This window comes from Cupressus sempervirens, chromosome 8 (genome assembly GCF_028749045.1).
Source record: "Cupressus sempervirens isolate cs-2001-9-10 chromosome 8, ASM2874904v1, whole genome shotgun sequence".
Lineage (NCBI taxonomy): Eukaryota > Viridiplantae > Streptophyta > Pinopsida > Cupressales > Cupressaceae > Cupressus > Cupressus sempervirens.
Window position 1 is genome coordinate 535,028,911 of NC_143125.1, and position 14,726 is coordinate 535,043,636.

The window sequence follows — 14,726 nt, forward strand, 5'->3', positions numbered from 1 at the left end:
ACTGACCTTTGTACTCTTTTTCATACCATAACTCAACCTTTCCTCTAGGTACTTTTGTTATCTCATTTGATCACAACCTCCTCATTAATCAAAATAATGATAGTACTCAAATCAAGTAAGCAGTTGTCTTACCAATAAGTAGCATGTTTGACATCAATGATAAAAAAATGTTTGAAACATATTATCATACTTGTATCAATCTATTTTCAACAATCTCCCTCTTTCACATTGATGGAAAACTAGTACGAACAATAGTACCAAAAAGAAAATTGTTCCTTATACTGAAATCTCTCCCTCTATCAACATCTTTCATCTTCTGTATAGGTTACAAAATTTCATTTTGATCAACAAAAAATCAACTCGTCCTTATGAATTCCTCTTGATCAATTCCTCTTTCTAATTTTTAGGTATCTATCTCTATCTATTCTGTTCTTACATCTCTCTCAACACTATCTCCCTCTTACTATGTAGATGAATGTCTTTTAATCATTTCTCACTCTATAGTAATCATTAGGTACACTATCTCCCTCTAAGTAGATATTCCATGTTTCTTCCTTGATTTCACCATGTTTGGTATGTTGTATTTCTCCCTTTCTCCATTTTTCCTTCTTTGAAAACAATGCCAAAGACTTGTCATCTTAATATGCAGATATAAACAATTTTAGTTTCTACCTCTGTCACCTAGCTTGTAATTGATTTGTAGCTCCAACTCTTTGATTACTTTAGGTAGCTCCTAAAGCAAGATCCACTGCATCAATGTGTAACATATGTGAATCATCTTAGTTGATATAGGGTACTTCTCATTCTTCTTAAATATCCTTGGATAGGGGTATCACCCCTAGTTTACCTCTTAGACACTCATGAGCATCCTTAGGTAATTCTTTTGTGAAGATATCAGCTATCTGTTCTTTTGTATTCACATATTTAATCTTCACCTCTTATCTTGAACTAACTCTCTCAAGTAATGATACTTTATTGTAATGTGCTTAGTCTTTGTATGCATAACATGGTTCTTTGATATATTTATAGCAATTATATTATCACAATAAATTATCATAGGTTTAGTGATTTCCTCCTTTATACCTTTGAGTAGCAGTTTGATCCATATAATGTTTGTATAATTTACTAAAGCAACAACATGTTCAGCTTTAACAGTAGATTGAGATATGCAGTTTTGTTAAGAAAAATTCTCCTCCACTAATGCTCTTCCTATCATCAATATTTCCAACCCAATCAACATTATTGTAGGCTCTTAATTCAAACTTCTCATTTTTCTTGTAGTATAGATCATAGTCTTCTGTTCCTTTTAGATATCTCATTATTATCTTAACAACAATCAAATGATTCTCTCTTGGATTAGCAAAGAATATTGCAACTATCCCAACTAATAATGCAATATCAGGTCTACTATGTACTACAAATTACAGTTTACCAATCATAGACTTGTATAATGTTTGATTCACCTCAACTGAATCATCATTCTTTGACAATTTGTGTCCTATCACCATAGGTGTGCTTACTAGCTTGGAATCTTCCAATTTAAAAGTTTTCAATATCTCCTTTACATACTTGGACTGAGTGATGTATATACTATATTTCATTTGATGTACTTGCAAACCCACAAAGAACTTTATCCCCCAAAACATATACATCTCAAATTCTTTCTTCATTTCATTTGTAAAAGCTTTACATAAAGTATCTTGACCTCCAAATATGATATCATCAACAAAAATTTCAAATAGTAGAATACATTTTCCTTTTTTTTTTCTTCAAGTATAGATTATTGTTATCATCAATCCTCTCAAATCCAATTTTCACAAGATAATTGTGAAGCCTTCTATACCATGCTCTTGGTGCTTGCTTTAAATGATATAAAGCTTTCTGTAGTATACATACTATATTTTTGTTGTTAGCATCAAAAAATCTTTCTAATTGTTCTATGTAGACTACTTCTTCCATTATGTCATTCAGAAATATAGATTTAACATCCATTTGATAAACTTTGAAACCTTTGTATGTAGAGTAAGCAAGTAGAGTTCTTACTCCTTCCAATCTTGCAATAGGAGTGAATGTTTCTCCGTAGTCTATCCCTTCTTCTTGTGCATACCCCTTGCAAACTAATCTTTCCATATTACTTTTGACTTTACCATATTCATCTAACTTGTTTATGTACACTCACTTGGTGCCAATCACATTTTTATCTTATGCTATAGGAACTAGAGTACATGTCTTATTTTTCTCAATATGTTCAATCTCTTATTTCATGACTTTACTCCAATCCACATATTCTAAGGCATATTTCACTATTTTAGGTTCATGCATGCTAAGCAAGCATGTATCACTCCTCAACTTGTTTCTTGTCATTGATCTTGTATCTTTATCTCCAATAATTTGTGCAATAGGGTGATGTCTTTTGCCATATTTTGACAATCTTGGTTTTGCTATATTTTCCTCATTTGGTCTATCAACTTTTGAATCACTATGTACTTCTCTATTAGGTTATTCAACATCTCTTTGATGTACACTAATCTTAGAATTAGATTGTGCCTTAGCTTCATTCTATGACTTGACACCTTACTATAGCTCGGTTCCTAAATGCAACTTGACATTTATTGTATGTGATCAATAGTCACTGAAAGTTGCTATTGATTTGCAAATTGATTTACAACATCTTCATCAGTAGGCATACCTTCATTAAAGTATACAAAAGATATGTATTCCTTTGGTTTCTTCATAGGCTTAGCCTCGTATACTTTTTTATATTCATCAAATTTCACATTTGCACTTTCTACAACTTTGTTAGTGTTAGTATTTAAATACTTATAAGCTTTACTTCTTGTGGAATAGCCAAGGAATATACCTTCTTCACTTTTTGCATCTAATTTACCATTCCTAAAATCTTTGAGAATATAACACTTGCTTCCAAATACCTTAAAATATTTTACATTGGGTGAGTATCCATACCATAGTTCAAAAGGTATTGAATGAGTACCTTTCTTGACTTGCACATAGTTCAAGGTATAAATAACTATAGTTATAGCCTCTCTCTAGTATTTTAAAGCAACATTCTTCTCCATCATAAGTGTCCTAGCACAATCCATTACAGACCTATTCCTCTTTTTAGTAATTCCATTTTGTGGAGGGGTTCTAGGGGTAGATGTATGTCTTTTGATTTCTCTATCATTACAAAAAATCTCAAACTCATTTGATGTAAATTCTCCTCCTACGTCATATCTCAAAAAATTTAGGCTTTCACTTGTTTCCTTCTCAACTCTTGCTAAGTACCACTTAAACATTTGGAAAGCATTAGATTTCTATTTCAGAAACATAATTGTCATCATCCTAGAATGATCATCAACAAATAGCATAATGCACTTATCACCTTTGTAGCTTTTCACATCAATTGGTTAACACAAGTCAGTATGCACAATCTCCAAAATTCCTTTAGAGGTGTGATTCTTACCCTTAAAAAAAGACTTTGTCATTTTGCCTAGCTGACATTGTTTACAAATTATATTGTCAGGTTTCTTCAACGTAGGTAAACCTTTGACTCTTCTCATGTTACTGTTACTAACCAAGTTATCAAAATTAACATGACATAACCTCGTGTGCCATTACCACATGTCATCAAATTCTACAACTAGACAAGTAGCATCATTCATATCAAGGTAAAATAGATTATCTCTAGTTTGATCACCTTTTCCTATTAGTTTTCCATCAATATCATATATCTTAGCTATCTTTTTCTCAAACTCAACCTTGCAACCTAAACTATTCAATTGTGACACACTCAAAAAATTATAGTTAAGTCCTTCAACATAAAAGGATTGTCACATAAAATCTTTTCTATGAATTTGATAGAACCTTTTCCTTTTATCAGATAGGGTGCATCATTACCAAACCTTACAATATTTTCATCATAATAATTCAAGCTAATGAAATTACTTTTATCTCTAATCATGTGATGTGAAAATCCACTATCAATGATCCATCTGTCATTCTTATTTACACAAGACACTAGTGCAGTTGCCTCATCCTCATCAGAATCATCCTTTATTGCAACATACACCACTTCATCATCATGATTGTTAGATCAATCTTTTTTTTCCTCTTCTACATGTAGAAAAAAATATTTCCTTTTTCTTTGTAATCATTTTTATTTTCATCTCTTCTACTTCTATATTTGTCCCTGCCTCTATTGTTCTTCTTCTTTAGACATCTAGCAACAATATGACCAACCTCATTGCAATTAAAACACATGATAGGTAACTTACCTTTGAATTTTCCTTTACCTCTATGAAATCTCCTTGCCAATAGTGCTTCAAGATGTTCTACATCCTACTCATCTGTATCACTACCAGTAAAAACATATTTTACCTTTTTCTTCTTCTTCTTCTCATTAGGTTCCTTCAATGACAACTTAGCTTTGAAAGAAGATTCAACATTGTCAGATTTGAAGTTGTCAAAATTAGATAGCTCAAAAGAAGTGAGCCTACCTACTAGACCTTCAAGAATTAGATTAGAACCTAGTATACATCTTAGTTCTTATATTGTAGAAAATCTAATATCATAGATAGGCGGCAATGTTCTCAAAACTTTGCTTAATATACTCCCATCATCTATCTTACTAGTAGATCCTCTTATAGCATTAACAACATCTTTTATCCTAGACTAATAATGAGTAAAATTCTCACCTTCTTGCATTCTCATATCATCAAACTTACCTCTAAGACTTTCAAATTTGGCTCTCAAAACATTTGGATCTCCTTCATAGATTGTGTGAAAAGCATCCCACATCTTCTTTGCACTATCATAATCCTTGATGTCATTGAACTCAACATAGCTTAGGGCAGAGGCAATATCTAACATTACCTAATTTTGTTCTTTCTTCTTTTTTAGATCTTTAGTAATTAGAGCTCCAATAGGATCAACATGCTCATTGGTAATGGTAGATTGTGTATGGTCTCCAAGACCTCCTAGGTGTAGCTTCATTAAACTTTTCCATGTAGAAAAATTGTCCCTATTAAGCTTTTGTACCTCTCTTTTTGGCATCTTGATCTTTTGCTTCTAGTACCTTCAAACTAGTCCTCTTAAGCAAATGGCTCTGATACCAATTTTTATAATTCTTTAGAATAACTAAGGGTGGGGGGGTGAATCAGTTATCCAAGGTCCAGATGTACAAATAAAACTTTTCATAGCTTAGTGAACCCATATCCATAAAACATATTCATGCATGCATCCATTTGATCATACAATACTTAAACTCCTAGATTACTATTCTAGGTCAAAACAAATTTGTAGAAACATAAACATGAATAATAATATATTTGACACTTGGATTTTACATGGAAACCCAATTTAAGAAAAACCATTAGTAACATGCTACACATTCTCACTCTTTTGAAGTGATGCCCTATAAAATGCCAACCTTTTTAAAGGTTACAATGCACACTATGTTGGTAAATTGATTGTTCTTTTCATTTAACTCTATAAATGCCCAAATTTGTAAACAATATCTGGTTACAATGGTTGGAAAGTTGCTTCTAAAGAGACTAACTTTCCTCTAAATTCTTAGGTACAAATCCCTATTGTCGTGTGATTTGTATTGAATTATGTTTGTCTCTAAATCTAAAATGGGGTGTGTTCTTAATCCTAGAATAGGAGATGTAAACCAAGCTAAGCCTAAATAGGAACTAACTTAAACAAGAAATGATATTTTAAGATTGATTAAGTTCATGAATTCAAACATCTTATGAACCCACAAGGCTTAACGATTCAATAATGCATACTAACTAATACTATATTGATTTAGCAGAATACTAACTATAGAGAAAGAAAGATCAACTTGAAGGAAAACAAAAAAGGGATTTCTCTTGAACCTATAATGGCAATACTATCGTATTCAGTTCACTGCCTCAAAACAAGGAAATGAAGCTTTGTTCATTCCTTGTTTTAATTTAGATGAAAGAGAAAACATACAATTAAAACAAAATAGAATGGAATTGAAAATAATTTACACAAAATACCATTCAATTGTCTCCACAACATCAAGTATTTCACACCCAAAATTAGCTGACCCTTTATTAATCTTTCATTCTAGTACATATATAATTCCAAGATGACCATTATAGAGGAATTTAAATCAATTCATCTCTTCCAAAAATGGCAAATGGAAAGGATCTAGTTTTTCCACTATAATCATTACATCAAAATATGAATGGGGTAGAATAAGAATCACTTTGCCTTCTTTCCCTTTTCTAATTTTTTCCTATAGGGCCTAGAGGCTACAATGATCGGGATCAATTCCTCATGCCTATGTACATGTACATTAGTGTATCTCAGGAGCCATTTTGGCCAAATCTTTGATAGCACTCAATTATTCTTGTATTTCCTCCATGGCCACGTGTATACACCCACCAAGCTTTTGGAGTTTGAAAACTCTATTCTAGTGACTAGAAGATATCCCCGTCAAACTACCTATGTAATTGGAGAAGTTAATTTGCATGATAGTTATCCCAATGATTCCCTTCACTTGTCCACTAGTCTGGGAATTTGCATGTAAACATCTTAGGAGTTCATAGTCTCTATCTTAACCTTTCTTCACTTTAGCTTCTATTTCCTTAAGCCCTTTGTCTGTTGCTATGATCATCTCAGACTTGAATTGCATGCTCTGCAGCCACTCAAACAAAGGCTTATCTCCTTTAGGCAAGATCTTTGCTTTGACAACTTACTTAGTCTTCATATGGATAACCATCTTTAGTAAAGAAATGGAATCTTCACTTTTAACCTTTTTTTGCTGCCAAGGTAGCTCTATTAGCTGAAATGTTATCCTTCTCTATTTCTAGCCTTAGTATGGCATTGCCAATTTGTTCTATAATGGTGAGTCCCTCCAACTTGAGTTTCTAGCTCCACTATCCGCCAATTTTCCCAAAGTGTTTACCTTATTGGAGCTGAGAGATGATTTCTTGGACATCAATAGTAGTAGGATCACTAGTGATATGCATTCTGTAAATACTTGCCAATGGGGTGACCAATTTCTTGATGAAGCCATTCAGCTCATGGATTTCCACCTTCATTCTAACCTTTCATAATTTAAGACTTTCTAGCTGTCCATCAATCACCTCATTTGTTGACTTCCATAAGCCAACCTTGGTGTCATGTATAGCCTCCCCAAGATCCACAAAGTGTTATCTATAGACATATCTTCAATTCTTCCCTCTTTGGTAGGCTTTGCAATCTCCATTGTCATATGTCCTATTTTGGGGTCTTGTCCAAGAATGGAAAATTTCTACTTCTTTTTAACCTTGTTTAGTGCCAATCTAGAGTGGATAGCAAGAGATAGAAAATCCTTGTTGGGAGCTCCTTCATCCCTCCTCTTTCTCTTCCTATCTAGGGTGTCCTCTAGCCATGAATCTATGCCTATCACCTTGGAGGCAGTCCCTATAGTATCTACACTAAACATATTTCTCTTGGGAAGAGTGAGTCTCTTTTGAGCCAAAGGATAAGGGTTCTTTAGGGCTTATGAAATGAGCTTTGAAGAATCTAGGCCCTTATCTACCTTTGAAGTCTTCTTCGTTGCTTCATTAGATTCAATTGATTCACTCTAACTACTTGCACCATCTCCAAGATCTACTACTTGCACTTGGAGAATACTTGAGAGGAGAAGTGCAATGATTATAGATTGGACTGGGTTGCTATGAGGTGAGGGGGGAGGAGTGGCTACACCATCTTTTGATTCCTCCACCACCTTCTTCTCTGCTTCTGATGGAGTTCTGATTATTGGGAGGGAGTAATCTTGGAAAGTCTAGGCTAAGGGAATATTTTTATCAAGAGGTTGATCACCTCCACTTGATGGTTGATATGGTCCTTGGGTAATAGCCAAAGTCACACTTGATGTGCCACCCTAGGAGGAGGAAGTCACTGAAACTATTGGGGAGGCTTGAGTAGTTGTACTTTTTCTTTGACTCTTTCTTGTTGTGGTCTATTCGACCTATTTTTTGGATCTTTTAATAATCTAAGCCATCATTATATCTAGCTCTTCTCCTACATCTTCATAAGGTTTTGATATTATTAGAGTGCCTCTTAGCTTGGTTAGATAGGTGTTACTATACATATTATCACCATCATCTTCTACTCCCTCTACATTGATATTGATTTTATACATTCTCACTTGATCAATTGTCCGTCTGGCAAAAGCACAATCACAACTCTTGAGCTCATCTTTGCAATCAACCTAGTTGTTTTCAATGGTGGTGATTCTTGATGACACATTTAATTTGTAGAACATCCCTTGCATACCCATTTGGATATAACATGGGCCTCAAGACTTTGTACATCTCCAATTCATACTTCATTTTAAACACCTTTAGCATATTCTTGGCATCAGAATGGGTTTAACAACTGAAGGCTCCCACATTCATACGGAATTCATACCCTTTCTTCTTTAGACTCCCACTTAGCATGTTCACTTGAATAACTTGTTGCATGATCATATCACTGGGATACTTCAGCAACTTCAAGGGGAAAAAAATCAGAAGCTGTAAGGCACAAATAAGAAAAGAATGAGAATTTGATGAAATAAATTCCAAATTGGCTAATGGCTACCATGGCTTCGGGACTGAATCTCCTCTGTGGGAAACTCTATGGCTCCTTGTAAATCCTCATAGTGAATGCATCATTAACTTTCATAGACTCCATATAACTATATTTGAATTGTAAGCATGGGTAAAACTCATATGATTTCACATCATTTGGAAAAATTTCAACCCTTGGGAGCCCTAGCCATAATTATAAAGAAGCTCACATGTAAATGAGGAAAGAGGACGTATAGAATGTGTTGTAGAACTTTGTGACATGAAGAGCATTGGACATAATCTCACTTACCTCATTAGGCCAGTCAATATATTGGGTGCTAGAGCAGATGACTTGCACCAAAAAGAAATATTGCTCAACAAAATTTAAAGCTTCTACCTCACCTTTCAATCTGTGTAAGAGGACCAAGATATCAATAATCTCAGGTTTGATATTAGTCCTAAGAACCTTAATCTTGGTGCTCCATGGTTTTTGGAACCATATCTGCATGATTTCGTTCCTCCAGATCATATTCTTAGTGGAGAACTCAGAAATGGCTCCCCTGAATGTCAAATTTGAGAATTCCTCTTGCTCTAGAACCTAAAGACAATTCACTACATTTTGCCTATTGATGGAAATGAACACTATGTCATTTGGTACCACAATTTTCCTTGTGTCTAGGTTGTAACAATTTATACATTCTAAGATTAACTCTGGGGCCTAGACCACAACTAGAAAAATAGCTGCCTCGACCAATCCACATCCTCAGAGCTTCTCAGTAATGGGATGGATCGGCTCCAACCTCACTCTCCTTTAGAACTCCTTAATGTCATAAAAATGAAGGGATGTATCTATGAAGATTTGCAATTGGGACTTGATCTTGTTCAACCCATTGAAGCCCACTAATCTAGTTGTCATTCTTTCCAAAATGAATTTTGAATTAAGAAATTAAGAAGAATAGCTAATGCAATAGATACTAGCTTTTTGAAAAAATTATGCACATTAATAGAGTAACAATTCAAGGAAAAGAGTGGTAGTTTGTTAAACTATTCATTTTCCTTATATATGGGAGCCTAAATTTATCCATTGATCTTATGAATTTGTGCCACATGAATGAATTGAAGGAGAGATCCATTGAAACAATAAATGCATAGTTTTAATGGATATCTCAGGCTCTTTTCACTATTCCATTGGCCTAATGGTAACTTTCTATCTCCCCATATTTACTTTCCCATTTTCCTTCAAGTTTCAGGAAGTTAACAATAGAGTACTCCATGGGAAAATATCCACTAAGTTGAATTCTACTCATTAAATTTTTCCTATAATGGTTAGATTCTTTCCATTATCATCTTGAGCCATTTTATGTACAAATTTTGGGTCCAACCCACTTACTAACTTGCTTTTCTTTAAAATCTGGGAAATTGTCTTCATGGGTTGAAAACTCACCAAGGAGAAGATAATTTGTATTTTCCTACCAATGTTTCTATTTTATTTACCTTTATACCAATGTCCTTTTTAGGTTTAGAAATTTTCAAGTAAGGTGCAAAAATTCTATAGGGACCCAACTTTTGTTTCTTTTCCTTTAGAATTGCCTTTTGCAGAAAACTAGCTTCATGGGTTGAAAACCCGCCAAGGAGAAGTTCATTCTAAATTTTCCATTGGATTTTCTTATGAAAGCTATGAAGAATATTTAACCCTTTCTAAGTAAAATAATTGTAAAGGGAACATGGATTCTCCATAAGGTACGTTACTATTTTCTTGTTTTTGATCCCTATGCATCATTTGGTACCCTTCACAGAAAATCGTCTTCATGGGTTGAAACCTACCGAGGAGAAGATGAATTCCAAATTTCTACAAGCTTATATTTCTATTGAGAAAGTAATAGAGTGAAAGAAGATATGACTTGTAAATGATACTTGTATGAGCAACATGAATCTCCATTAGACTAGGAGCAAACCTACCCGCAAGATTATTTCAACACAAAGGAAAACCACTCAACTATGAAATGTGGAGAAAGGGAAAATGAGAAATCTAATGGAGACTCAAACCACCTAAGAGGTCTTGGAACTAGAATCAAACACAACTAGGAACTCACTATAACCTAAGCATCCATTGGGGTAAAAGTGGGGCAACAACTGGCTCTATTTGGGGACTTGGGTAAGCCATACCCAAGCAAGGAATCCAAATTCTTTGGTTTCACAAAAGTAAAAGGGGTGGCTGTAGAACAAAAATAAAGTAAGGAAAAACAAGGGAATGAGAGAAACAAGGGAAACATGACTATGAAAACAAGAAAAATAACTAAACATAACTATAGTACAATATAGGGGTTACATGTTTTCAATTTGAAATTTGGTAGAGCTTTAAATCTTGACCATTGTATGTTAGGGGCAGCACTTCACCATCTAGATATGCCAATTTGAATGAGTTGTTCTTGAATCCATGATGAACAATGAATGGGCCTTTCCATAGAGTATCAAATTTTTTGTGCATACCCTTTGGTGCTCTTTTCTTATCCCATAGAAACACACTATCTCCTACAATGAATTTCTATGATCTCACCCTTTTATCGAACAAGTTTTTCATGTGCATTTGATGTCCCATGATGTGATCCACAATTTCTTCTCTTTCTTCTTCGATTTTTCTCAAGTACAAAATCCTCTTCTCTAGTCCATCTCTATAAATGTCATCTTCAATTATTATTCTCAATTTTCTTGTAGCTACTTCTTAGGGTAATGAAAGATTAGTCTCAGTTTTGTAGACCAATTTGAAAGGAGAGATATCAATTTCCCTCTTAGGTGTCATGCTATATGCCTAGAGTGCTTTGTAAATCTTTGTTTACCAAGTTTTTTGGTTATCAAACACCAATTTCTTAAGAATATTCATTAAATTCTTCTTACTAGATTCTGCTTGACCATTTCCTTGTGGGAAATGGTCAGATGAATGACTGACTATGATGCCATGCTTGAAACAAAACTTGATGATTTCAACTAAAGAAAAAATGCCGTGTTATCCATTACTAGTTTGATGGGAACATCAAATCTAACTAGTATGTTTTCTTTGGTGAATTCACAAGCTACTTTGGAAATAGTCTTGTTGGTTGCTTTGGCTTCTACCCACTTGGTGAAGTAATTGGTGGCAATTATAACATACTAGTAACCAGTGGTAGATGTTGGATTGATAGGACTGATCAAATTGAGGCCCCATTATTGGAAAATACCTTCAATAATAACAGGTCTGAGAGAAAGAGTGGCTAGCTAGGGTCTACCTATGAACATCTTACATTTTTCACATTTTGACACCTAGGAGTAGGCATCCCTAAACATGTTAGGCCAATAGTAACACTAACTTAGTATTTTGAAAGTTGTGACTAAGGATGAGAAATGCCCACCACATGCTTCATCATGAAATGTTCTTAACAACCTTTCATGTTTTTGTTTATCCATGTATCTTAGAAAAGTACTATCTAGAGCTCTCTTAAACAATTTGTCATCCCAAATTACATATTTGGTAGCTTTCAACTTAAGATCTCTTATTTGTTTTGTTGTCATTCCCTCAAGACATTCTCCATATTTCAATAGATAAGTAATATTCTCAAACCAAGAATCCTATAGGCCTACTGTCAAAACTAACTACTTCTCTCTCAACTCCTCTGATTCTTCAAGAATTCCATTTTTTGCAATTGCTTTTCATAAGGCATTACCCCTCACTAGCTTAGTAGGCTTGATTTTGATGTCATTCTCTTTCATTTTTTCTATCCATGTTCCTCTGACATACACCCCATGTCTTGTAGGGTTAACACACTTTTTATAGCTACATCAAGTACATAAACTACATAATTTGAATGCAAGATGTAGAACCTAAAACTCTTTAGTGCTTTGACCACTGCAAAAGCATGTTTTTCAATTTGAGAGTATTTCAACTTAAGAGTTTTCAAAGGTATTCTCATTAAGGAAATAGGAGATTGTGTTCATTCTTTGTTATTTTGCAATAGGCTAGCCAATAAGGTATGTTCAGAGGCATAATAGTAGATAATGAAATCTAATTTATAGTCTGGATGGCATAGTACTGGAGTATTAGCAATAACAATCTTTATATTCTAGAAGGCTTGTTTCCCAGCTTCATTCCATTTAAAAATTGGATTTCCCTTCATCATATCTGCAATACCCTTAGTGGTTTCTATGAAGTCCAGTACAAATATCCTGAGGAAATTCACTTGCCCAAAAAATGACTTAACTCCCATTTTGATTATTGGTAGGCTTAACCTTTGAATAGCTTTGGCTCACTCAAGATTGATTTTGATACCTTCTTGAGAGACTATATGACCAAATAGGTTTTGCTTTGTTACACAAAAAATGGACTTTTTAACGTTTAGTTAGATTCCATGTTCTCAACATCTTTGCAATACCTTATTCGGATCTTCTATGTGGTTTTTCCTCTTCTTTGAAAGCACAGTGAGATCATCCAGGTATATAACAATAATATAGTCCTTTAGATCAGTAAAAGATTTACTCATACACCTCTAAAACATGGTGTCAAAATTGATGAGACCAAAGGGAATTCTACGATATGTGAATATGCCCCAAGAAGTGGTGAAAGTCATTTTGTGTTGATCTTCCTCTTCCACGTCTACTTGATTGTATCCTAAGAACCTATCAAGCATGGACATCATTTCAGCTCCAACCACTATTTGTAGTAGGTAATCCATGTTAGGAAGAGAAAAATTGTCATTCAAAGATGCCTAGTTCAAATTCATGAAATCCATGTAGATCCTTATTTCTCCATTCCTCTTCCTAACTGGTACTATATTAGCTACCCAAGTGGAATGATGAATGGGATAAATGATCCTTTCCTTCAACATCTTATTGACTTGCTAGAATATAGTGTCTATTATTTTTGGATTATAATTCCTCTATTTCTATTAGAAAGGGACTACATTAGGTTTCAATAGAATTTGATGTTTTGTTTTCCTACCTTTGTAGCTTTTCAAATCTTGATAACTCTAAGAAAAAATATCTTGATATTCTATAAAAATTTGTTCGGTAGTTTCCTTCTCTTTAGATGAACAACATTTTTTGATGTTGATCATGTAAGGACTTTGCACATCTCCAATATTCACCCCTTTCTATTCGCTAGTAGTAGGGCCCTTTTCTGTCCTCTTTTTCTTTATGTATGCATCATGCCTATTAAATTTTTTTTCCATAGATACAAAGTATGGGGGAATGATATTACCTCATAATTGGATTTCATTATTTTGATCTTCCTTTTGTTTATGGTCAGGGTCTTCTTGATTACCTTCATTGGGTTGATTTTTTCATGTAGCTTTATCATTTTCTAAGAATAGCTACAGACTCTTATTGTCTTTGAAAACTTTCGAAAATTCTAGATTATTAGGAACAGAGGCTCAGTATACAATTTCCACTTGATACTTTTTATCTTTGAATTTGGATGAGGAAGCAAGAAGGAGGCAAAAACAACTAATGAATATGCTTTAGTATTCATCTCTCTTAGCAATGATTCAATAGTGAATGCGTCTAGGTCTTCTATTTCATCCCAAACCCTTACCCTATAATTTTTTAACTTATGGTTCTTCATAGAGTATTGCCCCTTAATTTGTCTCACAATTAGTTCTACATCACCTCAAGCTCTCAGAATCTTTATTCCCTTTTCCTTTGTAGATATTATAACAAGTAATTGAGCTTCATATCTTGCAATGTTGTTTGTATTCCCAAATTCTAATTTGAAAGCCATGGGTTTAGGTTCTACTTTAGGGGGTATCAACACTATGCCTACACCAAACCCTAACGAAGAACAACTTTTGTCAAACTCCAATATCCATATAAAGGACGACTCTTCTTCTTCACTTAGGATTTTCTTTCTTGGGTCTCTGATTTCTCACTCATTTAGAGTGTCTTCAATAAAAAACATGTAATTACTGAACTCAAGTTCTTGATAGAGAATCTAGGCTTTAGGATCATATGACTTTAAGATAGTAAATTTTTCCTTTTCTTCAGGTTCCAACTTAACCTTCTTGCTTCTTATGGGTATGATTTCTTGAGACTAGTATAACTTTATTTCTCCTCCTAGATCTCTACAAAAGCTTCTTCTTAAGAGCATGTCATAGCTTGTTGGAATATCCACAACCACAATGGCCAATA